The 26,935-nt window shown below is 45.1% G+C and overlaps 1 long non-coding RNA gene across 1 annotated transcript in view; it reads left to right on the top strand.

The window, feature by feature from the left end:
• The window catches only part of LOC129048190 (uncharacterized), a 60,225-nt gene extending 47,743 nt beyond the window's left edge, over positions 1 to 12,482 (top strand). The window contains exons 6-7 of the long non-coding RNA XR_010141484.1: positions 5,042 to 5,163; positions 11,632 to 12,482. This is a non-coding gene — a long non-coding RNA (uncharacterized LOC129048190). The remainder of the gene's footprint in view (positions 1 to 5,041; positions 5,164 to 11,631) is intronic.
• The last annotated feature ends 14,453 nt before the right edge of the window (positions 12,483 to 26,935 follow it).

The raw sequence follows: 26,935 nt of genomic DNA, 5'->3' as shown, positions 1-26,935 counted from the left end.
ATATATTTATATATAATATATATTTAGATAATATATATATTATATAATATATATTTAGATAATATATATATTATATAATATATATTTAGATAATATATAATATATTATATCATATATTATATAATATATGATATAATATATATTATATAATATATATATTATATATTATATAATATTTATTTAGATAATATATATAATATGTTATATAATATATTATATATGTATATATAATATATTATATATGTATAATAATATAATCTATATAATATATTATATAATATATGTATAATATATAATATTTTATATACATTATGTATATTATATATTTATATATAATACATTATATAATATTTTATATATATTATATATTATATATAAATATATAATATATAAATATATATATTTATATAAATATATAAATATATAAATTTATATAAATATATAAATATATAAATTTATATAAATATATATTTATATAAATTTATATAAATATATAAATTTATATAATATATATTGAAATATATAAAATATTTATAAATATTTATATATACATTATATATAATATATAAATATACATTATATATAAATATATATTTAAATATATATATTTATATAATATATATTATATAAATATATATTATAATATATATTTATAATATATATTATAAATATAATATATTATATATATAAATATAACATATTTATATATATATAAAACTGCACCTGGCTGTTTTGTTTTTTGAGACACAGTCTCACTCTGTCACCCAAACGAGTGCAGTGTCATGATCACAGCTCACTGCAGCCTCAACTTCCCGGGCTCAATCTAGTCTCCCATCTCAGACCTCAAAGAGCTGGGACCACAGGTGCACACCACCACGCCTGGCTAATTTTTAAATTTTCTATGGAGAGAGGGTTTCACCACATTGCCCAGGCTGGTCTCAAACTCCTGACCTCAAGCGATCTGCCTGCCTCGGCCTCCCAAAGTGTTGGCATTACAGGCACGAACTACCACATCCGGCCACAATACTTTTTATATTATAGATTTTATCAAAAAATATTACTTCAGCCTGTAATCCCAGCACTTTGGGAGGCCAAGGCAGATGGATCACGAGGTCAGGAGATCGAGACCCTACTGGCTAACGTGGTGAAACCCTAGCTCTCCTAAAAATACAAAAAAATTAGCTGGGCGTGGTGGCGGGTGCCTGTAGTCCCAGCTACTCGGGAGGCTGAGGCAGGAGAATGGGGTGAACCCGGGAGGCGGAGGTTGCAGTGAGCCGAGGTCGCGCCACTGCACTCCAGCCTGGGCGACAGAGCGAGACTCCGTCTCAAAAAACAAACAAATAAACAAACAAAAAAACAAAAAAAGTACTGTGCTAAGTATTGAAAGGTCCCAAGATAAAAAACACATCAACTTCCTGTTATCCAGAAACTTAAAAATAGCAATTCCCATGTTAGTTTTAAACCTGTAGAATTAAAGTGTCAATGCATATTTGTGATGTATATTTTACACTTATTAAACTAATTATGCACAAGTTGCAATCTCCTGTACTCCCAGGAACTGGCAGCTATTTTGTTTTTTGTTTTTCGTTTTGTTTGTTTGTTTGTTTGAGATGGAAGACGGAATCTTACTGTGTTGCCCAGGCTTGTCTTGAACTCCTAGGCTGAAATGATCCTTCCACCTCAGCTTCTTAGTAGCTGGGATTGCAGGCACACATCACTGTACCTCGCTCCTGGCAGTTATTTTGTTTCTAGAAATTCAGAGAATAAGAATAAACAAAAATTACAGCTCTTTGGGAAGCCGACAGGGGCGGATCACCTGAGGTCAGGAGTTTGAGACCAGCCTGGTCAACATGGTGAAACCCCATCTCTACTAAAAATAAAAAATAAAAAAAATTAGCCAGTCATGGTGGTGGGCACCTGTAATCCCAGCTATTCAGGAGGCTGAGGCAGGAGAATCGCTTGAACCTGGGAGGCAGAGGTTGCAGTGAGTAGAGATCGTGCCACTGCACTCCAGCCTGGGGAACAGAGTGAGACTTCATCTCAAAAAAGAAAAAACAAAAAAAAGAATGAACAAAAATTAAATTTATGTTTTTCCATTTCAGCTAAGCCTCAAACTTGTACTATCTTCACAAATGGGCTCAAAGACTCTGGATTTTCTAAGGTTTTTTGAATTTTCTTATATTCAGATCTTAATAACCCTGTTTGACCTGGATATTTTTATTTTTATATATATATTTATTTATAGAGATAGGGTCTTGCTCTGTTGCCCAGGCTAGAGTGCAGTGGCATGATTATGGCTCACTGCAGCCTCAACCTCCTGGGCTCAAGTAATCTTCCTGCCTCAGCCTACCAAAGTGCTGAGATTGCAGGTGTGAGCCACCGTGCCTAGCTGACCCGGATATTTGAATTTATACTGGTTCTATTTTTTTTTTTTTTTTTTTTTTTTTGAGATGGAATTTCGCTCTTGTTGCCCAGGCTGGAGTGCAATGGCGTGATCTCGGCTCACCACAACCTCCACCTCCCAGGTTCAAGAGCTTCTTCTGCCTCAGCCTTCCGAGTAGCTGGGATTACAGGCATGCACCACCATGCCCAGCTAGTTTTATTTGTATTTTTAGTAGAGACGGGGTTTCTCCATGTTGGTCAGGCTGGTCTCAAACTCCAGACCTCAGGTAATCCGCCCACCTCGGCCTCCCAAAGTGCTGGGATTACAGGCGTGAGACACCACACCCGGCCTATAGTTCTGTCTTTTAGGCTGATTTCTCAATCTACAGAAATGATAATTGTTGGGGAAAGATTATTTTCTATCAAAGACTTGGATAACTCATTCAGGCTATGCCAAATTTGCCTTTGGATAAGTTCCTATTCAAAGCTGAAGTTTTTTTCTCATTTGGTATGAACAGTTTCTCAGTTATTAAAAACACAGCTTTTTGTCTGAATGATCAAAAAAATGATCAGGTGAATAAGTCAATACAATCATTAGAATACAAAATGTTTGCCTTTGGGGATATTTGTAATCACACAGGTCAGATTTGCACCTAAATGCACATGTAAAACATAATAATGAAACAGTTTTTCCTGTCTCAACAGGCAGTATATTACATCCTTCTGGAAACTAGGAATCTCACAGTGTAGTCCTTAACTAGGGTATTCTCTTAATGGGCTTAATATAGCCAGGAATGGGGCGCAGTGACTCACTCCTGTAATCCCAGCACTTTGGGAGGCCGAGGTGCGTGGATCACCTGAGGTCAGGAGTTTGAGACCAGCCTGGCCAACATGGTGAAACCCCGTCTCTACTAAAAATACAAAAGTTAGCAGGGCATGGTGGCAGGTGCCTGTAATCTTAGCTACTCTGGAGGCTGAGACAGGAGAATTGCTGGAACCCGGGAGGCAGAGGCTGCAGTGAGCTGAGATCGCGCCATTGCACTCTCGCCTGGCCAACAACAGCGAGACTCAGTCTGGAAAAAAAAAAAAAAGAAAAGAAAAAAAGAAAAGCGTGCTGGGATTGTTCACACCTGTAATCCCAGGATTTTGAGGCTGAGATGGGAGGATCCAGAAGTTCGAGGCCAGCCAGGACAACATAGTGAGACCCCGTCTCTAAAAATTTTAAAAATTAGCTGGGCTATGATCGTGTACTACAATCCAGTCTGGATGACACTGCATGCCTTTGTGGGGGGTATGTTTTGAGTAAGCAAGGCAAAATTTTATAAATTTTCACTTTTATGTTCAACCTCTGGGGCTACTTACCTACCGCTCTGCCAAGCGATAATTAAGGGTAGTTATGTTCAATGTTAAGCAACTAAATCTGCTTTGTTTTTAGCATTTACTGATAATACAACTTCAGTATTCTAAGATATTGGCAGCTCTGCTAGGCTTGGTCGTTACTGAGCAGTTACTGCCTAGACTCAAGGAATCCCTACAGGCTGGGGAAAGGAAGCTTGATATCACTTGCCTAGATGTGGTTGTGATTTCAAATGGCTACTTACTCATGATTTTAGAGAATAAATTCCTGTTAGTCTGAGTGACATTTGGTGATGATGATAGTGTTTATGGAACTTACTTTCATAAGTTATATTTTCGGTCTATTATTTTCTAGTAACTAGTCTTTAATTCATTCATGGAGATGCAATAGTTCAAATGTTGTTATTCATCTCTGCACCTAGTGCTGAAGCTGATGATTATATAATCCTCCTAAACATTTACTTGTGCAGGAGAAGATCATTGGTGATATGCTACCAATGGCTTTGTGTTCTTTAAATAACTTATAAAGCACTAGCAAGTCATAAAATTTCTGGATTATCTTTAAAGTATATGTAGCATTGTTTTAGGATGTAAAATCATGTGTGTGTCACATTTCAATTCTTTTTTATTTCTTTTGAGACAAGGTCTTGCTCTGTCACTCAGACTGGAGTGCAGTGGTGTGATCATAGCTCACTGCAGCCTCAACCTCCCAGGCTCAGCGATCCCACTCCAGCCTCCTGAGTAGCTGGTACTATAGGCACACACCACCACACCTGGCTAATTTTGCTTTTTATTTTTTAGATAGAGTCTTGCTTTGCTGCCCAGGCTGGAGTGCAGTGGCACGATCTCAGCTCACTACAACCTCCGCCTTCCAGTTCAAGCAATTCTCCTGTCTCAGCCTTCCGAGTAGCTGGGACTATAGGTGCCCGCCACCACGCCTGGCTAATTTTTGCATTTTTAGTAGAGATGGGGTTTCACCATGTTGGCCAGGCTGGTCTTGAACTCCTGGCCTCAAGTGATCTGCCTGCCTCAGCCTCCCAAAGTACTGGGATTACACCATGCCTGGCCTGTTTTTTTATTTTTTGTAGAGACATGGTTTCACTATGCTGCTTAGGCAGGTCTTGAATTCCTGGCCTCAAGCAATTCTCCTGCCTTGGCCTCCCAAAGTGTTTGGTCTCCCCAGATTTAGAATGAGTGAGGAAGAGTGGGCTTTAAGATCTTTTGCCTTGCTAGAAAAGGACGTGGTTAGGAGCCACTGCTTTAAATTAAGATTTCCAGGAACTGATTTTTTTTTTTTTTTAAGGTGGAGTCTCATTCTGTCTCCCAGGCTGGAGTGCAATGGTGTGATCTCGGCTCACTGCAACCTCTGCCCCCTGGGTTCAAGCAATTCTCCTGCCTCAGCCTCCTGGGTAGCTGGGATTACAGGTGAGCGCCACCACGCCTGGCTAATTTTGTATTTTTAGTAAAGATGGGTTTTCACCATGTTGACCAGGCTGGTCTCAAACTCCTGACCTCAGGTGATCGGCCCGCCTCAGCCTCCCAGGGTGCTGGGATTACAGAATTTTTGAACACACTTTTATCATGAAAGATTTTTTGATAAATCAGTGAATCTCAGGCCTGGCTGCACATTATCATGTCTTGGAAAGTATTTTTACTTTTATTTTTATTTTTTTTGAGATGGAGTTTTGCTCTTGTTGCCCAGGCTGGAGAACAATGGCATGATCTTGGCTTACTGCAACCTCCGCCTCCCAGTTCAAGCAATTCTCCTGCCTCAGCCTCCCAAGTAGTTGAGATTACAGGTGTGTGCCACCATGCCTGGCTAATTTTGTATTTTTAGTAGTGACAGGGTTTCACCATTTTGGTCAGGCTGGTCTTGAACTCCTAACCTCAAGTGATCCACCCACCTCAGCCTCCCAAACTGCTGGGATTACAGGGTTGAGCCACCATGCCCTGACAGAAGTATTTTTACTTTATTTTTATTTTTTTTGAGACGGAGTCTCGCTCTTTCACCCAGGCTGGAGTGGAGTGACGCAATCTTGGCTCGTTGCAACCTCTGCCTCCCGGGTTCAAGCAATTTTCCTGCCTCAGCCTCCCAAGTAGCTGAGTCTACAGGCACGTGCCACCATGCCCAGCTAATTTTTGTATTTTTAGTAGAGATGAGGTTTCACCATTTGATCAGGCTGTTCTCAAACTCCTGACTTCAGGTGATCCGCTTACCTCAGCCTCCCAAAGTGCTGGGATTACAGGCATGAGCCACCGTGCCCAGCCAGAGTATTTTTAAAATATGGATACAGAACCCGACTTAGACCAATTGAACTGAAATATCTGAAGGTGGTGCCCAGACCATTTGTTTTTTTTTGTTTTTTTTTTTTGAGATGGAGTCTCACTCTGTCACCCAGCCTGGAGTGCAGTGGCGCGATCTCAGCTCACTGCAAGCTCTGCGTCCCAGGTTCATGCCATTCTCCTGCCTCAGCCTCCCGAGTAGCTGGGACTACAGGCGCCCGCCACCACGCCCGGCTAATTTTTTGTATTTTAGTAGAGTTGGGGTTTCACTGTGTTAGCAAGGATGGTCTCGATCTCCTGACCTCGTAATCTGCCTGCCTCAGCCTCCCAAAGTGCTGGGATTACAGGCGTGAGCCACCGCACCCGGCCCCAGACCGTAGGGTTTTATAAAGCATCCCAGGCAATTATGAGGCACAGTAAGTGCTTAGAACTTTTATAAAGGAACATTCTCTAATCATTACATCCATAAAGGAAGTGGCAACTGCTATTTGTATCAAGGAACACTCATCTTATAGGGATGAAAACATTAAAAGAGCGTTGTGTCAGGAGGAATCATTGGTTAAAAGGGCAACAGATTGCACGGCAGTAATAGTAAATAAAGAAAACAGTGAGTCCTTTACACATGAAATCCTCTGTGTCCTTTCAAATTCCGATTCATATTATCAAATAACACATCAGAGGTAGAATGACTGGGGGAGGGGGGATTGAGGGATGGGAGAAGGATGGATGAAGAGAACAGCAGAAAATGAAGCATGCAGAGCGTGGGATCAGGAGCTGGGGCAGTTGGGGACAACGACATTTCCAAGGGCAGATGCCCAGGGTCAGGGAGAGTAAGCAAGAGAAAACAAGTGGCGATCGGGCACTGGGGCTCATGCCTGTAACCCCAGTACTTTGGGAGGCAGAAGTGGGAAGATCCCTTGAGGCCAGGAGTTTGAGAGCAGCCTGGATAATCTAGTGAGACTCCATCTCTTACAAAAAAATAAAAAAATAAGCCAGATGTCGTGGTGGGCACCTATAGTCTCAGCTATTTAGGAGGCTGAGGTGGGAGGATTGTCGAGCCCAAGAGTTCGATGCTGCAGTGAGCTATGATTGCAACGAGTGAGAACCCATCTCTAAAAAACCCAAAAAACAACAGGTGGGTTTGCAGCCAGCTAGGAAGGATAGTGCCAGAGGAAACTGGGAGCGAGCCAGAGATGAGGGCTAGCAGTGTGATTAGAGGCTGCGAGGAAGGATTCAGGAGCAGAAGAGTGGGTAAGAAAAGCCACGGCCCTCATCCTGAAGGAACTGGAGTCAAGGGCAGTTGTCAGAACAATGCCTTGGCCTCAGAAAGAGATAGAGACTCAGCTTCCCAGACCGGAGCTTGAACATAAGGACTTAATCCCACGGTATCAGTGCTCTCCTTTGGAGACAGCCAGGGCCAGAGTGAACTGAACGGCAAAACGGAGAAAGCTAAACCCAGAAATCCCTAAATATCCTCTCGCCCGGAACATGCCTGGGCCCAGAGCCTGCAGGTGCAGTAGAAGGAGATTCGCTTTCCGGCTTTTGTCGGGGCACCACCCTGGAGAGCACGGTTGCAACAAAGACAGCCTCCACCCAGGGGCCGACACTCACACAGCCTTCTCTTCCTGCATATCCATTTGCAAGTCCAGTTTTCCACCATGATGCACAGCTCTTGAGATGAAGAAACGTGGCACACACATGTCTGCTGACCTTCTCTGAGATCGAGGAGGTTCTAGGATTTGTTGGCTTGAAGATATAAGTGTTTGCACCTGACTTTCATCCTGTAACTCATAACCAAGGAAAAGTCAAACTCCCATCATCAGGGAGTGAGTTACTCAGAGGAGATGCTGGCTTTAGAATGTCCACTCCTGTGAGACCCAGAGAAGCACTGGCTTAAATTCACCCTGGATGTGAAAGAAAAAGCTCAGTGATGCTGAGAGTCAATTGGTGTAACTTGATGAGCCGAAATCCCCCGCAATGTGGAAAACGGAGTCGTAGAAAGATGAGAGGGAAGGTGAGTCAGTCAGCCTAGTGGGGCTGTTATTCCTAAGCTGGGTTGTATGTCAGAATCACTCACAGCATTCTTAAAAACACAGATTCTGAGGCCTAGCCTGTGAGACTCTGATGCAGCTGATAGATTTGGGCCAGGACACAGTGGATCTACTTTTAAAAAGCTCCTGGTTGGGCTGGGAGTGGTGGCTCATGCCTGTAATCCCAGTACTTTGGGAGGTGGAGGTGGGTGGATCATCTGAGGTCACAAGTTCGAGACCAGCCTGGCCCAAATAGTGAAACATCATCTCTATTATAAATACAAAAACTAGCTGGACGTCGTGGTGGGTGTCTGTAATCCTAGCTACTCGGGATGCTGAGGCAGGAGAATCGCTTGAACCTGGGAGGTGGAGGTTGCAGTGAGCCGAGATCGCACCATTGCACTCTAGCCTGGGGACAGAGTGAGACTCCATCTCAGAAAAAAGAAAAAAAAAAAAAAAGGCCGGGCGCAGTGGCTCACGACTGTAATTCCAGCACTTTGGGAGGCTGAGGCGGGTGGATCACCTGAGGTCAGGAGTTCAAGACCAGCCTGGCCAACATGCTGAAACCCCGTCTCTAATATAAATATAAAAAAATTAGCCAGGTGTGGTGATGGGCACCTGTAATCGCAGCTACTCAGGAGGCTGAGGCAGAATTGCTCGAACCCAGGAGATGGAGGTTGCAGTGTGCCGACATGGTCCCACTGCACTCCAGCCTGGGCAACAGAGTGAGATTCCGTCTCAAAGAAAAAAAAAAAAGCCCCTGGTTGAAAACAGTGTGGAGATTATAAAAATAGAACCACCATACACTTCAGCAACCTTGCTACTGGGTATCTACCCCCGCAAAAAAAGAAATCATTATGCATATAAAAAAATACCTGCGCTCATATGTTTATTGCAGCACTATTCACAATAGTGGAGTCATGGAATCAACCTAAGTGACCATCAACGGAGGGCTGGCTAAAGAAAATGCACTCTAAATACACAACAGAGGCCGGGCGCCTGAAAATGCACTCTAAATACACAACAGTGGCTCACGCCTGTAATCCCAGCAGTTTGGGAGGCCGAGGCGGGTGGATCACGAGGTCAGGAGATCAAGACCATCCTGGTTAACACGGTGAAACCCCATCTCTACCAAAAATACAAAAAAAATTAGCCGGGCATGGTGGCGGGCACATGTAGTCCCAACTACTTGGGAGGCTGAGGCAGGACAATGGCATGAACCCGGGAGGCAGAGCTTGCAGTGAGCCAAGATCGTGCCACTACACTCCAGGATGGGCGACAGAGTGAGACTCCGTCTCTAACAAACAAACAAAAAAATACACAACAGAATACTATTCAGGCATAAAAAAGAATAAAACAATGTCTTTTGCAGCAACATGGATGGAACTGGAGTCCATTATCTTAAGTGAAACAACTCAGAAACAGAAAGACATCGCATGTTCTCACTTATAAGTGAGAACTGAATAATATGGACCCAGGGACATAGAATGCAAAATGATAGACGCTGGAGACTTGGAGGTGTAAGAAAGTGGGAGGGGGTGGATGATGGGAGGTTGCTTGGTGGATATAAAGTGTGTTCTAGTGATGGATTCATCGAAGGCCTGGCTTTACCACAATGCGGTATATCAATGTAGCAAAATTGTACATGTACCCCATGAATAACAAATTCGATATAAACAATTAAATATGAAACAAACAAAAATAAAAAACCGAAAAGCTCCCCAGTTCTTCTGGGGCATACACAGTAGGTTAGGGAGCTAGAAACACCATCCGTTGGTTGGTTTTGCCCTGTTTCTCTCACCCTGGGCAGCCTTGGGCAGCTCAGCCTGGCTCTGAGGGTGAAGACTTGCCACAGTCCCAGGGTGGGGTGATGACAAGGCTCCCTGAGGCCCCTGAGAGAGTCACTGTCTTGCTCCCTGCATCTTCTGCAGGGCTGGCTCTGTGTTCTCTCTGCTTGGGCAAGGCTATGTGGGTTCCCGGGGCAACCAGCAGAATCTGTCCTTGGAAGATGCGTGAAACTCTAATCTCAACTGGTTCTGTTCCAGCTGCCTGGTTCTTGGCCTCAGCTCAAGAATTCAAGGGTTAGTGGCGCTGGAGGATCCTTTCTGCTCTGCATCTGGGGATGAATGGCCATTGCCCAGCAAGGCAAGGGGAGGAGTCTAGGGGGAGGTCAGGCTCTGAGAGAGAGAGCGTGCACAAGAGAGAATGAATTAACCCATTAGTACCATTAACATTTTAGCATGGACTAATTGACCAGATGAGGTCTTTCTTTCTGGGGGTACAGATAGGTCTTTGAGAGTCACAAAGACCCTAGAAAAAGGCCTGGAACCTCCTCTGTCTGCAACAAGAGATGAGAATGGGCCAGGCGCGTTGGCTCATGTCTGTAACTCCAGCACTTCAGGAAGCCAAGGTGGGAGGATTGTTTGAGACCAGGAGTTTGAGACCAGCCTGGGTAACACAGCAAGACCCTGGCTCTAAAAAAAAAAATTAGTGGGGTGTAGTGGCACAGGCCCGTAGTCCCAGCTAACTCAGGAGGCTGAGGTGGGAGGATTGCTTGAGCCTGGAGGTCAAGGCTGCAGTGAGCCATGATCATACCACTACACTCCAGCCCGGGCAAGCCCTTTCCTGCTCTAGCATTTGCTTGTGAATACTGATTGCTCTCTGACACGTGCCAGATACTCTTCTAGGCACACAGTGAGCAGGACAGATGAGGCTGAGCTCTGGTGGGGCTCACATCCTAGTGCTCACCATCGAAGCTGCCTGAGGAAGGAAGTCCTGAGGCTGGGTCACCCCAGAGCAGACCACCAGGCTCTGGATGAGAGACAAGACAAGCAACCTTTCCTTCTTGTCATTCTCAGGGCTGTCTCTGAGCCTGAGCAGCCAAAACCCATGTGGGAGCAGATGCAGGGATGGACAATGTCACTCTCCCATACCCGAGTGCAGCCACCCATGGGGAGGCAGGGGTGGGGTGGGGGGACGTTACTGGGGGTTTCAGCCCGGTGGGTGTGGCTGTCCCTGAGTGCCCGTTCATTTCAAAGACACTGGCTCTGGGGTCATAGGAATCAGCTGTTAGCGTCGGGCTTAATAAAGGAGGTCAAAGGTTGGAGAGATACCCAAGGCTTTAAAGGATTAAAAACAGGAAAAATATGTACGAATCAGGGGCTGGGTTTGCATTTCGTAGACGGGTAATGTTATGATAAAGGTTTGGGCTTTGGATTTGTAAACTGTTGGATTCAATAAGAAGAATCTGTCTTTGACTTTTGTTGTACAGGAAACTGAAACAGGCTAATATTGAAGGTGTAAAGGGAACGTACAAAGGATTCAAAAGGAGGCTAGGAAACCCAGCAAGAAAGGAAAAGAAGAACCAATTAGTGTGTATATATATATGGAAGCTAATTTTCATATGAGAAAGTGAGAGATTCTTACTTTAGAAACTGACAGTTACTAAGGGCCTGTGCTTAGTTATTTGCAGTTTCTCCCTGCCTCTCCCATGGAAAATTAATCAATTTCTCTTCCTTTTTCTCATTCTTCGCATGCCTTTGCTTTCACCTCTCCCCTGCCTCAATCCTGCAAATGCCAGAGTCCAAAAAACTATTATGCTGCTGGAGAGACCGCAAGGACAAAAGCGGAGACTATTTGAAAAACAAAGTCATGGACTCCTACGGCTGGAGAGGACCCAGAGCCTCCCCCAACCTTCCTCTCCTCCCCTCTGCCTGCTGCCGGATCGCACCTCACCCGCCCAGGAAAACGGGCCTCTTTGCTTTTTGAAGAACTCCAGAGGAGAGCCCCTGATCTCCCTTGATAACTTATCCCAAGTCTGATATCCTCATTGGCAGAGATTATTTTCCAGCTTAAATCACTCGTGTGGAAGCCGAAGCTCATTTCCTTTTGTTCTGTCCTCGCTGGAGATGGTGAACAGCTGGTCTCCATTCTCGGAGAAATATCTCTTTAAACTTTGCAGGCCATTGTTAAGTGGCCTCTAGGCTTTCTCTTCTTCCGACTAAGAATCATAGCTTCTTTTCCCCATTCCTCATGGGTCCTATTTTCCAGCCCCTCTCACATCTTTGTTCTTTGAATGCGCTCAGGTTTTTCTAAGATATTCCCCTTTGGAAGATGTTTGAAGGAAAACAACAGAAGGGTCTTTAGATGTACTAAGTACTGGCAGTCCCTCTCACCTTACCACAAGCCTCACTGTTTCCACTGGTTGAGTGGCTTCTGGGGCCTTGCCTTCCTGGGGCCAGGCTGTGCGCGAGGACCGAGCAGCTGGTCCTGTGTTGAGCTCATTGGCTTGACCACAGGCCAGTGCTGTCCCAAAGAGCAAGAGGCCCCAGCACAGCTGGGGGCTCACCTGAACTGAAAACCATGTCTGACATTTGTACAGCTCTTAAATACTTACTAAATAGAGAATCGTCAGCCTAGACAACATAGTGAGACCCTATCTCTAAAAAAATAATAACTTGCGGTCCTAGCTATTTGGGAGGGTGAGGTGGGAGGATCACTTGAGCCCAGGAGCTCAAGGCTGCAGTGAGCTATGACTGAGCAACTGCACTCCAGCATGGGCAACAGAGCAAGACCCTGTCTCTAAATAACTAAATAGCCTATTGTCGCCGGGCGCGGTGGCTCACGCCTGTAATCCCAGCACTTTGGGAGGCCGAGGCGGGAGGATCACAAGGTCAGGAGATCGAGACCATGGTGAAACCCTGTCTCTACTAAAAATACAAAAAATTAGCTGGGCGCAGTGGCGGGTGCCTGTAGTCCCAGCTACTCAGGAGGCTGAGGCAGGAGAATGGCATGAACCCAGAAGGCAGAGCTTGCAGTGAGCCGAGATCGCGCCACTGCACTGCACTCCAGCCTGGGCAACAGAGCGAGAGTCCATCTCAAAAATAAAATCAAATAAATAGCCTATTGTCTCATTCAGAAGAAAAAATTAAGTTCAGCAAAAGCTGATGGTTATGTTGAAATCAGTGATGGCTTGTGTACTTTGCCTTGTTAGGTGGGTAGGGGGAGGTGGAGGCTGAAGTGAGGAGAAATTGGGGTGCTCTAGGATGTAAGCTTGAGGCTCCAGGTGGAAGACTGGGGATGGGTAAGTGTGAAGGCCTGTGGGGTGGTAGAGGAACAGATGTTCAAACAGAAACGAAGGAATCTGCTTGCCAGATATTGGGACAATGAGCTGATGGAGGCTATAAGGGAAAGACTTACAAATAGGCAGATATAAAAAAGGGAGGACTGTGTGGCGCAGAATCATAGATACCAGAGGCTGGGAAGGAGGTGTGGGTGGGAGGGGGAGGAAAAGAGGTTGTGAATGGGTAGGAACATGCAGTTAGGCAGAAGAAACAATTTCTTTTTTTTTTTTTTTTTTTTTTTGAGATCGAATTTCACTCTTGTTGCCCAGGCTGGAGTGCAATGGCACCATCTTGGCTCACCGCAACCTCTGCCTCCCGGGTTCAAGCGATTCTCCTGCCTCAGCCTCCCGAGTAGCTGAGATTACAGGCATGTGCTACCATGCTGGCTAATGTTTTTGTATTTTTAGTAGAGATGGGGTTTCTCCATGTTGATCAGGCTGGTCTCAAACTCCCGACCTCAGGTGATCTGCCCGCCTCGGCCTCCCAAAGTGCTGGGATTACAGGCGTGAGCCACCACTCCCCGCCCAGAAGAAACAAATTCTGATGTTTGATAGTGGAGCTGACTACAGCCAGCAAGAATGTATAGTATATTTCAAAGCAGATAGAAGAGAGGACTTGAAATATTTCCAACACATAGAAATGATAAATACTCGGCCAGGTGCGGTGGCTCACGCCTATAATCCCAGCATTTTGGGAGGCTGAGGCAGGTGGATCGCCTGAGGTTAGAAGTTTGAGACCAGCCTGGCCAACATAGTGAAGCCCCGTCTCTACTAAAAATACAAAAATTAGCCGGGTGTGGTGGCACACGCCTGTAATCCCAGCTACTCAGGAGGCTGAGGCAGGAGAATCACTTGAACCTGGGAGGCAGAGGTTGCAGTGAACTGAGATTGTGCCATTGCACTCCAGCCTGAGCAACAGGGCAAGACTCCGTCTCAAAAAAAAAAAAAGATAAATACTCAAGGTGATGGGTGATGGAGTTATTCACCTCTCTACACATTCTATCTATGCATGTAGCAAATACATGTACCCCATAAACATGTAAAATATTATGTATCAATAGGAAAAAATGTGAAAGAGGGAGAGGGAGGAGTCGGGGGGATATATATATGTATATAGACAGAGAGAGACTGAGAGTTTAAGGCAAGATCTGAGATCCTGGGATATGACCAGTGAGGATGTTAGTAGTATTAATAATCTGGTTTGCCTGAAAGTGAGGGTAAGAAGGACTGAAGGACCCATGCAGAAAGAGTTTTGCTTTGTCCAAGACCAAAGAGTTGAGAAAGAACTTTACTTGTAGGCTGGGGAGTCCACAAAAGTGGAGCTAGAAAATCAAACTGGGCCAGGTACAGTGGCTCATGCCTGTAATCCTAGCATTTTGGGAGGGTGACGCAGGAGGATTGCTTTATCCCAGGAGTTTCGACTTTACAGTGAGCTATGATGGCATAACTGAACTCCAACCTGGGTGACAAAGCAAGACCGGTATCTATAAAAATTTCTTTGAAAAAAATTAGCCAGGTGTGGCCGGGCTCAAGCCTGTAATTCCAGCACTGGGAGGCCGAGGTGGGTGGATCACCTGAGGTCAGGAGTTCGAGCCCAGCCTGGCCAACATGGAGAAACCCCATCACTACTAAAAATACAAAAATTAGCTAGGCTTGGTGGCACATGCCTGTAATCCCAGCTATTCGAGAGGCTGAGGCAGGAGAATCGCTTGAACCCAGGAGACGGAGATTGCAGTGAGCCAACATCGTGCCACTGCACTCTAGCTTGGGTGATAGAGCAAGACTCTTTCTCAAAAATAAAATAAAATATAAAATAAAATAAAATAAAATAAAATAAAATAAAATTAGCCAGTGCAGTGGTGTGTGCCTGTAGTCCCAGCTACTCAGGAGGCTGAGGTGGGAGGATCCCTTGAGCCCAGGAGTTTGTGGTTGTAATGAGCTGTGATTGCGCCTCTGCAGCAGTCCAGCCTGGGTGACAGAGCAAGAATTTGTTTCAAAAAAAAGAAAGTCAGTCAAACTGAAGCTAACTCCGGTTGACACCATCAGCCAACTTAGTTCAAGCATTGACATGCCATATTGACATGCAACTTTACCTCGTGACTATGAGAGATATGACTACAAAGTAAGGTAATTAAAAAAAATGGAACATAAACAGTCAGATAATAGTTGTCACCCTTAAAGCAGTCACGTTGGATTGTTTGTTCAAACAATGCAGAGATTTCTACAACTCCTCTTTTGGTTTTATTTTCTAAGCCTACAGCATAGACAGACATTCATCCATCTTTTTTTTTTTTTTTCTTGAGACGGAGTCTCATTCTGTTGCCCAGGCTGGAGTGCAGTGGCGCCATCTTGGCTCACCACAACCTCTGCCTCCTGGGTTCAAGCCATTTTCCTGCCTCAGTCTCCCAAGTAGCTGGGATTACAGATGCCTGCCACCATGCCTGGGTAATTTTTGTATTTATTTATTTTTTTTTAGTAGCCACCGCTCCCAGCCTCATCCATCTTTAATGGTGGAGAATCTTCATCTTCCAAGGGTATATTTGATTTTGAGGAACAGTTAGTAGTTGGGAGCCAAGACTGAGGAAGAGGTGAGTGATCAGGCTGGGAAGGGTTAAGGAAAAACTAGAGCCAGACAGTAAAGGGATGAAACAGATTTTGTTTTATTTTATTCGTTTACTTAATTTTGAGACGGAGTCTCACTCTGTTGCACAGGCTGGAGTGCAATGGCACGATCTCGGTTCGCTGCAACCTCTGCCTTCCAGGTTCAAGCGATTCTCCTGCCTCAGCTTTCCGAGTAGCTGGGATTACAGGCGCCTGCCACCACGCCTGGCTAATTTTTGTATTTTTAGTAGAGACTAGGTTTCACCATGCTGGCCAGGCTGGTCTTGAACTCCCAACCTCAGGTGATCTGCCCACCTTGGCCTCCCAAAGTGCTGGGATTACAGGCGTGAGCCACTGCGCCTGGCCAACAGATTTTATTTATTTTTATTTTTGAGACAGAGTCTTGCTCTGTCACCCAGGCTGGAGTGCAGTGGCATGATCTCAGCTCACTGCAACCTCCACCTGCTGGATTCCAGCAGTTCTCGTGCCTCAGCCTCCTGAGTAGCTGGGATTACAGGCACCTGCCACCATGCCCAGCTCATTTTTGTATTTTTAGTAGAGATGGGGTTTCACCATGTTGGCCAGGCTGGTCTCAAACTCCTGGCCTCAGAAGATCTGCCCACCTAGGCCTCCCAAAGTGCTAGGATTACAGGCGTGAGCCACCATGCCTGGTTGAAACAGATTTTAATTAGGAACTATTGCAATGGGGAAAAGACTTCAGTGCAGAATGGGCTTCCGTTCTGAACACAGCACGGGGGATTCATAGCCAAGAAGTAGGGTGGAGATAAGGGGATGAAAAGTTCCCAGGAAGGAGCATCAGGGATTGGCGGATTCTGGCTAAACCAATTCGACAGAATCCTTCCTTCAAGGCAGGCTAAGGTAATCAGACACCACCTGGTGATGGAGGCGGGGATGAGAAATTTGATGAGATATGGAGGGATTCTTGCTTAACTGACGCAGCAGAATTTTTGCTAAAATTAGGTGATGCGAAGATAGACACAGAAATTCAAAGGCTCAGAGGGGTCTCACCAAAGTTTGGTGAAGAAGAGTGTCTTATCAGAAGCACCAGTTGTTGCTGTTTTTTTTCTTTTTCAAGAGTACTTCACAGAGGCACACTTTGAGTTGGAGCCTTAAACTAGAATTTTCTCTTTTTGCAATGCTGAGAATCTATAAAATAATTTGGAATTTCTACAGAAGTTTGATGAACTTTTTGACCTCAAGGAGTGAATTCTGCATGAACAACGTCAGGGACATTAAAGAAACAAATCAACTCTGTCTTGGGTGTGATTTTGATATGTCAGCTCCATGGTTTCTCCCGGGCTTTGAAGAGCTTTACTGCAGACACTGACTCTTGTTCCCGGGTCATTTTGGAAACACACGGTTCGCTGACACTTACTCTGTTCCTCAAGATTGTACCATTTGCTCAGCTTTCCTTAAAAGAAAAGGACAAGAGATACATACATCTTTGCTATTTCTATTACTCAAAAATGTGTGGTGCGGTGTTTACGTTCAAGTTGTCTCAAAGGAAGTTTTTTTTTTTTTAATCTAAATTGAACTCTTCAGCCTTCCTTCTCCCAGGCAATCACCAGTGTGAATTAGCCAAATTGCTGGCCACTTAACCATTTTATTGAAGCTGTGGGTGAATGGATCACTACGTAGTCACCAAAGTGCCTTCCTTAGCTAACTTTAAACCTTTTGTTTTGGCCTAAAATGATTGTTCTGGAATAAGTTTCGTGTTCTCTCTAGATGTATCATTTGCAGATTAATTTCATTTAGAATATAATATTCTTTGCACTGAATGATTCTTTTATATATATAATACAGAATAGAATGATAAAATTTCTTGATCACAATATCTTTTTTTTATTGTTAAACTTAAAGGAACTTTATTAGTATAAATTTATGGAGGCTGGGCGCAGTGGCTCACGCCTGTAATCCCAGCACTTTGGGAGGCTGAGGTGGGTAGATCACCTGAGGTCACGAGTTTGACACTAGCCTGGCCACTATGGTAAAACCCCATCTCTACTGAAAATAGAAAATTAGCCTGGCATGGTGGTGGGTGCCTGTAATCCCAGATACTCAGGAGGCTAAGGCAGGAGAATTGCTTGAACATGGGAGGCAGAGTTTGTGGTGAGCTGACATCATGCCACTGCACTCCAGCCTGGGTGACACAGTGAGACTCCATCTCAAAAAAAGAAAAAAAAAGTATAAATGTATGGAGTTCAAGTGTAATTTTGTTACCTGCATGGATTGCGCAGAGGTGAAGTCAGGCTTTCAGGGTATCATACATTGTATCCATTAAGTAATTTCTCACCATCCACCTGTCTCCCACTGTCTCACCCTTCTGAGACTCTGTTGTCACCACTCTCTATGTCCAGGTGTACACATTATTCAGCTCCCACTTCTAAGAGAGAACAGGAGGTATTTGTCTTTCTGTGATGACAGTTTCTTCAAGCGGATTGGCCAACCTTGAGGGGAGTAACTTAGGAGGTGGATGAGGGAATCAGCTTTTATTTCCATTACTAAAAGCCAGGAACAAATGATGATCTTGTTTAAACTTTACAAAAACTGGTGGGGTGGGTATTATTATTCCCATTTAGCAGAAAAACCCCCTGAGAGTTACACAGGCTCCTCTGAGGTGCTTTCCCAACTAAGTCTATCCTGTGGGCTTCCATGTCTGTACAAAGGTACCTCCCAATTTTTGCAAAAATCTTGCTATGTCCATTTTGCAAGAATCTCCACCTTCCATATCTGATCAGACTCTTCAACCCCCTGGAGCCAAGATTCGAACTCAGGGCTGTCAGATTCTAAATCACAGGGAAGACAATCTAGATGTTATAGACACCAAGAATCCAGTTGTCAGTGTACTATATTGTTGTAAGAATGGTCTCTCTTGTTGCTTAACGAAGTTGTCTTTTTTTTTCTTTTTCTTGAGACGGAGTCTCACTCTGTAGCCAGGCTGGAGTACAGTGGCATGATCTCGGCTCACTGCAAGCTCTGCCTCCCAGGTTCAAACTATTCTCCTGCCTCAGCCTCCCGAGTAGCTGGGATTACAGGCGCACTTCACCACACCCAGCTAATTTTTGTGTTTTTGATAGAGACAGGGTTTCACCATGTTGGCCAGGATGGTCTCGATCTCTTGACCTCGTGATCTGCCCACCTTGGCCTCCCAAAGTGCTGGGATTACAGGTGTGAGCCACCATGCCCAGCCAAGGAAGTTGTCTTCTGTCTTCTGCAGACAGAGCATTCCCTAAAATGGAATTTACTAGTAATTCTGAAGGGAGGCATTTGGTCATCCCTTAGTCTTTTCTTTCTTCCGGTCATTATGACTTTCTTCACAGGACTGATTTTTCATGCTTTTAATAATTCGTGGTAAGCTTTTTGGGAATCTCCTGAATGCATTCACAATTGCATTACAAAAAAAAGAGTCAGGGGCCAGATGTGGTGGCTCACGCCTGTAATCCCACCACTCTGGGAGGCTGACATGGCAGGATCACTTGAGCCCAGGAGTTTGAGACCAGACTAGACAACATTGTGAGACCCCATCTCTACAAAAAATAAAAAAATTTGCCAGGCAAGTTGGTGCATGCCTGTAGTCTCAGCTACTCAGGAGGCTGAGGTGGGAGTATGGCTTGAGCCCCGGAGTTCGAGGCTGTAGTGAGCCGTGATCATGCCTCTGCACTCCAGCTTGGGTGACAGAGTGAGACCCTGTCTGGAAAAAAAAAAAAAGAGACCACGATAGCATGAAATACTCTTAAAAAGGTCGGCTTAATACAATGGAAAGTAGTATAGCTATTTCCTGCCCTAGGACCCCATATGCCTATTAGAACATACTGATTTCATATAGACCCAGCCTCTACCTAGACCCAGAGCACTGTATTGCTGACTTATATACACATATGTAAGTGTGTATATGTGTGCATACACACACACAAACATATATGCTTACATACTGTATGTGTGTGATCAGCTATGACCCCTGGATCTTTTTCTGCTGTTTTTGCCCTGACATGTGAAGGGTAAATATAAGGCAGCCAGAGACAGAAAGAGAGTTTTCATGAAGGAAAATGCACATGGAAAGACTCTGAGGAAGGGAAAAGAAAGCTAAATGTGGGCTGAGTGCAGTGGTTCACACCTGCAATCCCAGCACTTTGAGAGGCCAAGGTGAGAAGATTGCTTGATCCCAAGAGATCAAGACCAGCCTGGGCAACATAGGGAGACATGATGACATGCACCTTTAGTCTCAGCTACTCAGGAGGCTGAGACAGGAGGATCACTTGGGCCCAGGAGTTGGAGGCTGCATTGAACTATAATTGCATCATTGCATTCCAGCCTGGGTGACAGAGTAAGACCTATTAAAAAAAAAAGAAAGAGAAGGAAAGGAAGAAAAGAAAGAAAGAAAGAAAGAAAGGAAGAAAGAAAGAGAGGCTGGGCGCGGTGGCTCATGCCTGTAATCCCAGCACTTTGGGAGGCTGAGGTGGGCGGATCACGAGGTCAGGAGATCGAGACTATCCTGGCTAACATGGTGAAACCCCATCTCTACTAAAAGTTCAAAAAAATTAGCCAGGTGTGGTGGCGGGCACCCGTAGTCCCAGCTACTTGGGAGGCTGAGGCAGGAGAATGGCGTCAACCCAGGAGGCAGAGCTTGCAGTGAGCTGAGATCGTGCCACTGCACTCCAGCCTGGGCGACAGAGCAAGACTCTGTCTCAAAAAAAAAAAAAAAAAAAAAAAGAAAGGAAAGAAAGCTAAATGGCCCAGATTATAGTTAGTTTGGGTAGAGTAGCCCAAGATGGTGTTGGAGAAGCTGTCAGGTGCCAGGGACAGTATCTAGCACTTTACATAAATTAACCCACTTTATCCTTAGGACGGTTCTTAAAAATAAGTACTATTATTATGCACCTTTTACTAATGTGGAAACCGAGACCCAAAATGTTAAATAAGTTTCCCAAAGTAGTTCACTAATAATTATTTGTTTAATGAAAGACACAAAAAGCATAAACTGCATGGTGTTGGTTAGAACGTGGGGGTATTTTTATTCTTCAGCATGCAATTGGTATGATTTCTGCATTTGGGTGTTAAATACACTAAACTATAAAAGTATTTCTTTCTTTTGTTCTTTTTTTTTGAGATGGTGTCCCACTGTGTTGCCCAGGCTGGTCTTAAACTCCTGGCTTCAAGCAATCCTCCTGCCTCAAAACTCCCAAACTGCTGGGATTATAGCCATGAGCCACTGTGCCAGGCCCATAAAAATATTTCTGGTGGAAGCGGTCAAAGCACCTCATCTTTCTGTTTCAACAGCGATGCATTAGCATACTAATGAATTTTCATTTGAGTGTTGTTTCTTCTTCTCTGTAAGTAGATGTTATATGAACTTTTAGATTCTGGAAGTAGGAATGCCCTAATTTCCTAAGGCATGATGTCTCTCAATTCCTAACCGCTGTCTTCAGTGGCAAATCATGGCCCATCTCCACTTGGGGCTGATTCTGTAACCACTCAGAGCATTAAAGAACCAGTTAGGTATGGTACGGTTATGCCTTGAGATAACAAGACATGGGAGGGCCATGGGTGCTCTAGAAACTACCGAACTGCCCCAAAGTCCTGATGAAGAAATACACAGGAAGCACTTCAAAGCTGGAATGTTCTTTAGAAATGCAAGACGTTATTATGGGTCAGAGTTGAATCACTGGCTGAATTGAAGGTATTCTCGTGGACTACACTGAAGATTAGAGCCTAGGTTGTCTTTTGAGTGAGATCTCTTGACTGATGTCTTTTTTTTTTTTTTTGAGATGGAGTCTTGCTCTGTCACCCAGGCTGGAGTGCAATGCCACGATCTCGGCTCAACGCAACCTCTGCCTCCCAGGTTCAAGTGATTCTCCTGCCTCAGCCTCCCAAGTAGCTGGGATTACAGGTGCCCACCACCATGCCCAGCTAATTTTTGTATTTTTAGTAGAGACGGGGTTTCACCATGTTGGGCAGGCTGGTCTCAAATTCCTGACCTCAGGTGATCCACCAGCCTCGGCCTCCCAAAATGCTGGGATTGCAGGCATGAACCACTGCGCCTGGCCTGACTGATGTCTTTTTTTGTGTGTGTGAGAGCCAGAAATAGTTACCAATATTAGAGATAAACAAACAAGTTACCAATATTACAATATTAGAGATAAATAAACAATATAAGTTATCAATATTAGAGACTAAAAAAAAGTTATGATTTCTCCAGTGATAACAATTGTGTCCTTTCTCTTTTTTTTTCTTTTTTCTTTTTTTTTTTGAGATGGAGCCTCACTCTGTTGCCCAGGCTGGAGTACAGTGGTGCGATCTTGGCTCACTGCAACCTCTGCCTCCCAGGTTCAAGTGATTCTCATGCCTCGGCCTCCCAAGTAGCTGGGAGTATAGGCATGTGCCACCACACCCAGCCAATTTTTTTATTTTTAGTAGAGACAGGGTTTCACCATGTTGGCCAGGCTGGTCTTGAACTCCTGACCTCAAGTGATCTGCCCACCTTGGCCTCCTTAAGTTCTGGGATTACAGACATAAGCCACCGCACCCGGCCGAACAATTGTGTCTTGAAATGCAGTTTTCTTCATTTAAGTCAGAGTTCTGGGAATATCCCCTGTCCCTGTACTGTCTGAGGATGTGTAGTGGCCTACCTCTAGCACCTGTTCCACGGGGCTGAGCACCCTCCTTCCTGGGTGGCGATCCCTGAGGCTGACCCACTGGGGCAACAGGAACCTTGGATGGCTTTTCCTGTTAAGAGAGAACAGTAGCATCAGTTTTAGAGAAACTAAAGATCGATTCTTTTTTTTTTTTTTTTTTTTTTGAGACGGAGTTTTGCTCTTGTTGCCCAGGCTGGTGTGCAATGGTGTAATCTCGGCTCACCGCAACCTCTGCTTCCTGGGTTCAAGCGATTCTCCTGCCTCAGCCTTCCTGAGTAGCTGGGATTACAGGCATGCGCCACCACATCTGGCTAATTTTGTATCTTTAGTAGAGACAGGGTTTCTCCATGTTGGTCAGGCTGGTCTCGAACTCCCAACCTCAGGTGATCCACCCACCTCGGCCTCCCAAAGTGCTGGGATTACAGGCGTGAGCCACCGCGCCCGGCCTTAAAGATCGATTCTTATAGGAAGTGGAGGGACAATTGGAGTGAGGGAAAAAGGAACAACACAAGGCAAGACAAGACACAACCAGATGCCTTCACCTCGGGTAAAGGTTTGATTCTCTGTTGCATATAATAGCATTGACATTAATTTGTTCATTTATTTGCAGACGGGGTCTTGCTCTGTTGCCCAGGCTGGAGTGCAGTGGTGTGAACGTAGCTCATTGCAACCTCCAATTCCTGGCGCAAGTGATCCTCCTGCCACAGCCTCCTGAGTAGCTGAGACTACAGGCACACACCACTGCACCTGGCTAACTTTTAAACACTTTTTTGCAGAGACCGGTTCTTGCTTTGTTGCCCAGGCTGGTCTCAAACTCCTGGCCTCAAGCAATGCCATGTTGGCCTCCCAAAGTGTTGGGATTATGGGTGTGAACCACTATGCCTGGCCAACCTTGCCATGTTGGTGGCCTAGGTTAACACTGGCAGGAGAGAAGGTAGGGGCTTGTATAGGTGACCAAGTTCTTAGGTTTGCTGCTGTCATTGTGGGGTTCAGTGCTGTTTTCTTTTCTCTTTTTTTGAGACGGAGAGTCGCTCTGTCACCCAGGCTGGAGTGCAGTGGTGCGATCTCGGCTCACTGCAACCTCCACCTCCCGGGTTCAAGCGATTCTTCTGCCTCATCCTCCCTAGTAGGTGGAACTATAGGCGCCCACCACCACGCCCGGCTAATTTTTTTGTATTTTTAGTAGAGACGGGGTTTCACCGTGTTAGCCAAGATGGTCTCGAACTCCCGACCTCGTGATCCACCCGCCTCGGCCTCCCAAAGTGCTGGGATTACAGGCATGAGCCACCGCGCCTGGCCAGTTCAGGGCTGTTTTCTACGAGGCTGCATGAATATAAAGCCTTTTACCCGGGATCATGCCAGAAACTTAATTAAAGTAATAAGAAATAAGGCTTTTATAGCAAAGAGGTGGAGGGGGATGGGGGTGGAGGAAGATCATATTTCTTTTTCCCCTTGATTCCCTCCCTGGAGAATCATCCATTTATGAGTCGGTTATAGAGACTTTTCCCAGGACACTGCTTTTCTGGTATTCATGTGGTTCTTGAACTTTCACAAAGCCCTGGGTACTTTAGAATCTAGGCAGACCCGCCCTTGGTCCTGGCCACTGAAATTTACATCTAGGCAAGTCAGATAGAATTAGGACATCATAGGGCCCAGCAGATGAATAAATAGTGTAAAGACTATGACTGGCCAGGCGCAGTGCTTACCCCTGTAATCCCACCAGTTTGGGAGGCCAAGGGGGGCGAATTGCTTGAGCCTAGGAGTTCAAGACCACCCTGGGCAACATGGTGAAATCCTGTTTCTACAAAAAATACAAAAACTAGCCGGGCGTGCTGACGCATGCCTGTAGTCCCAGCTACCTGGGAGGCTGAGGTGGGAGGATCACATGAGCCTGGGAGGTTGAGGCTGCAGTGAGCTGTGATTTCGCCACTGCACTCCAGCCTGGACAACAGAGAGAGACTGTCACAAAAAAAAAATTAAAAAGACTATGACTGAGAGAGTGTGCCGTTTTACTTGACAAAGTAACACAGATATAACATAACTTGGATGCAATATCTGTAACTGACAGAAGCCAGACTCATGGAACAGCCTTCTCAGATGTCTTGCCTGGTTGGCAGCTGACCTTCTGGGTATCTCAGTTAAGTATTTAACTTCTCCGAGTTTCCATCTTCCTGTTTTCCCAGATGAGACAATGCTTTGTGTCTCTGGAAAAGTATTTCGATATTCTCTTAAGAATGTGCTTTAGGCCCAGCACAGTGGCACGTGCCTGTCATGCTAGGTACTGAGGAGGCTGAGGTGGGAGAATCACTTATGCCCAGGAGTTTGAGACCAGTCTGGGCAACACAGAGAAACTCCAACTCTAAAAAAAGAAAAGAATGTGTACACCTTATTATAAGGATGATTTCTAGGTGGAAGATGACAGTGATTGTTATGTGAGGTGCAGGACTGGAGAACATTCTACCCACAGCTATTCCAACTGAGAAAAAAAATCCATCCTAGACCCCGCAGTGGCCTTCTAGCCTTGGTTCCTTTATCTCTGGACTATCCCTTTACCCTCCCACAATGGCTGTAACCAGCAAAGGCCTGGTTCCTCTATCTTGAAGAAAGAGGAACAGATTGAGAGGATGACATTCAGTAGTTCTGAGGTTAAAACCCAAGTAGACCCATCGAGGAACTGTCACTGTCTACAAGATTACTTAGGAAGGAGATCAGAGAGATTCACGTGTATTCAGGCTTCTTAATAACTTTTGAAATTAAAAAATATATACTATTTTCAGGACATTTTTGAGGAATTAAAGTATTATTGTAGGGTTACTGTAGGAATGTATGTACCTTAACATATCATGTGACAAATTTTGAGAGCAAACCTGTTCTCATACATTGGGCCTTGAGCCAATGGGGGAAGAGACTGTGTCTAAAGACACAGAGGCAAGGTCCTGAATGCTAATACTAAAATCTCTTGGCCAGGTGCGGTGGCTCATGCCTGTAATTCCAGCACTTTGGGAGGCTGAGGAGGGCGGATCACCTGAGGTCAGGAGTTCGAGACCAGCCTGGCCAACACGGTGAAACCCTGACTCTACTAAAAATACAGAAATTAGCCAGGCGTGGTGGCGGGTGCCTGTAATCCCAGCTACTCCAGAGGCTGAGGCAGGAGAATTGCTTGAACTCAGGAGGCGGAGGTTGCAGTGAGCCGAGATGGTGCCACTGCACTCCAGCCTGGGCAACAGAGTGAGACTCTGTCTCAAAAATGAATGAATGAATAAATAAATAAATAAAACTGTTTGTTCAAAACTTTCCAATGGCTTCGCATTTTATTTAGCATAAAATCCTAAGCCTTTACCATGGAACCTTTTCCATCTCCTCACTCCCCACCCCTGATGCTGCTCTTCAGATGGGCCGGGGACTCCTACCTCTGCCCTCAGTGCTGGCTGTATCCTCTGCTCTGGAGCCTGGTCCTCCCCATATCTCCTCCAGGGCAGGCAAGGCTTCGCCAGCACCCCACCTCAAGGTCGCCTTCCTGTCTCCCACTCACCCTGCCGTCTTTTTCTTCTCTGCTCCTCCCCTCTCCTCCCCTCCCCTCCCCTGCCCTTCCCTTCGCGTCTGACATAGACGCACCTGTTTGTGTGCGTTGGAATGCAGGAAAGAAATGTGTGATTTGTTTTGCTCATGTCTATGGCCCCACTTGGCACATAGTAGGCACTCAGTAAGTTGGGAGTAGGACAGACTGGAGTGGCTGTCCCTCAGAGCCTACTGTGGAGCAGGAGAGAGAAACAGGAAGAAAGATGCTGTGCGACGGCCCAGGGAGTGCCAGAGGAGGCAGCTGTCATCCTGGAGCAGGGCTGAGGGGGGTGGACAGCCTTGCCCAGTGCCAGCCGTACTAGGGAGTGGGTTGAAGGAGGGCATCTCTGTTTCTTTCCACCTCTCCTCTGATCAAATGTACTAGGTTTCTAGAATTAGGCTGAGTGGAGGCACTGAAATTCGGTTGCCTTTGGAAGATCCCTTTGGTGTGAATGTTTTATCTACTTTGATGTAATTCCCTGAAAACTCAAGTATCATTCTTTTATCAGTTTTAAAAGTAACTTCTTGTTCGTGTGCTTTTTTTTTTGAGACAGGGTCTGGCTTTGTTACCCAGACTGGAGTGCAGTGGTATGATCATAGCTCACTGCAGCTTTGAACTCCTGGGCTCAAGTGATCCTCAGTCCCCAAGTAGATGGGACTATAGGTACACACCACCATGCCTGACTTTTTTTTGTGTGTGTGGAGATGGGGGTCTCACTATGTTGTCCAGGCTGGTCTTGAACTCCTGGGTTCAAGCAATCCTCCTTCCTCAGCCTCCCAAAGTGTTGGGATTGCAGGTGTGAGCCACCGCACCCGGCCTCTATTTTTGTTTCACTTCAGATATGGTTTATATTAATGAAGATGATGATGTTATCATTTGGGGGGTGTAGTGGTAACTGCTTGTAAAAAGCTTGTAAAATCCTCTCTCCTCTTCCTAGGTACATCCTTTC

The sequence above is a fragment of the Pongo abelii genome, chromosome 8 (genome assembly GCF_028885655.2).
Source record: "Pongo abelii isolate AG06213 chromosome 8, NHGRI_mPonAbe1-v2.0_pri, whole genome shotgun sequence".
Lineage (NCBI taxonomy): Eukaryota > Metazoa > Chordata > Mammalia > Primates > Hominidae > Pongo > Pongo abelii.
This window is presented reverse-complemented; position numbering and strand designations above follow the sequence as displayed.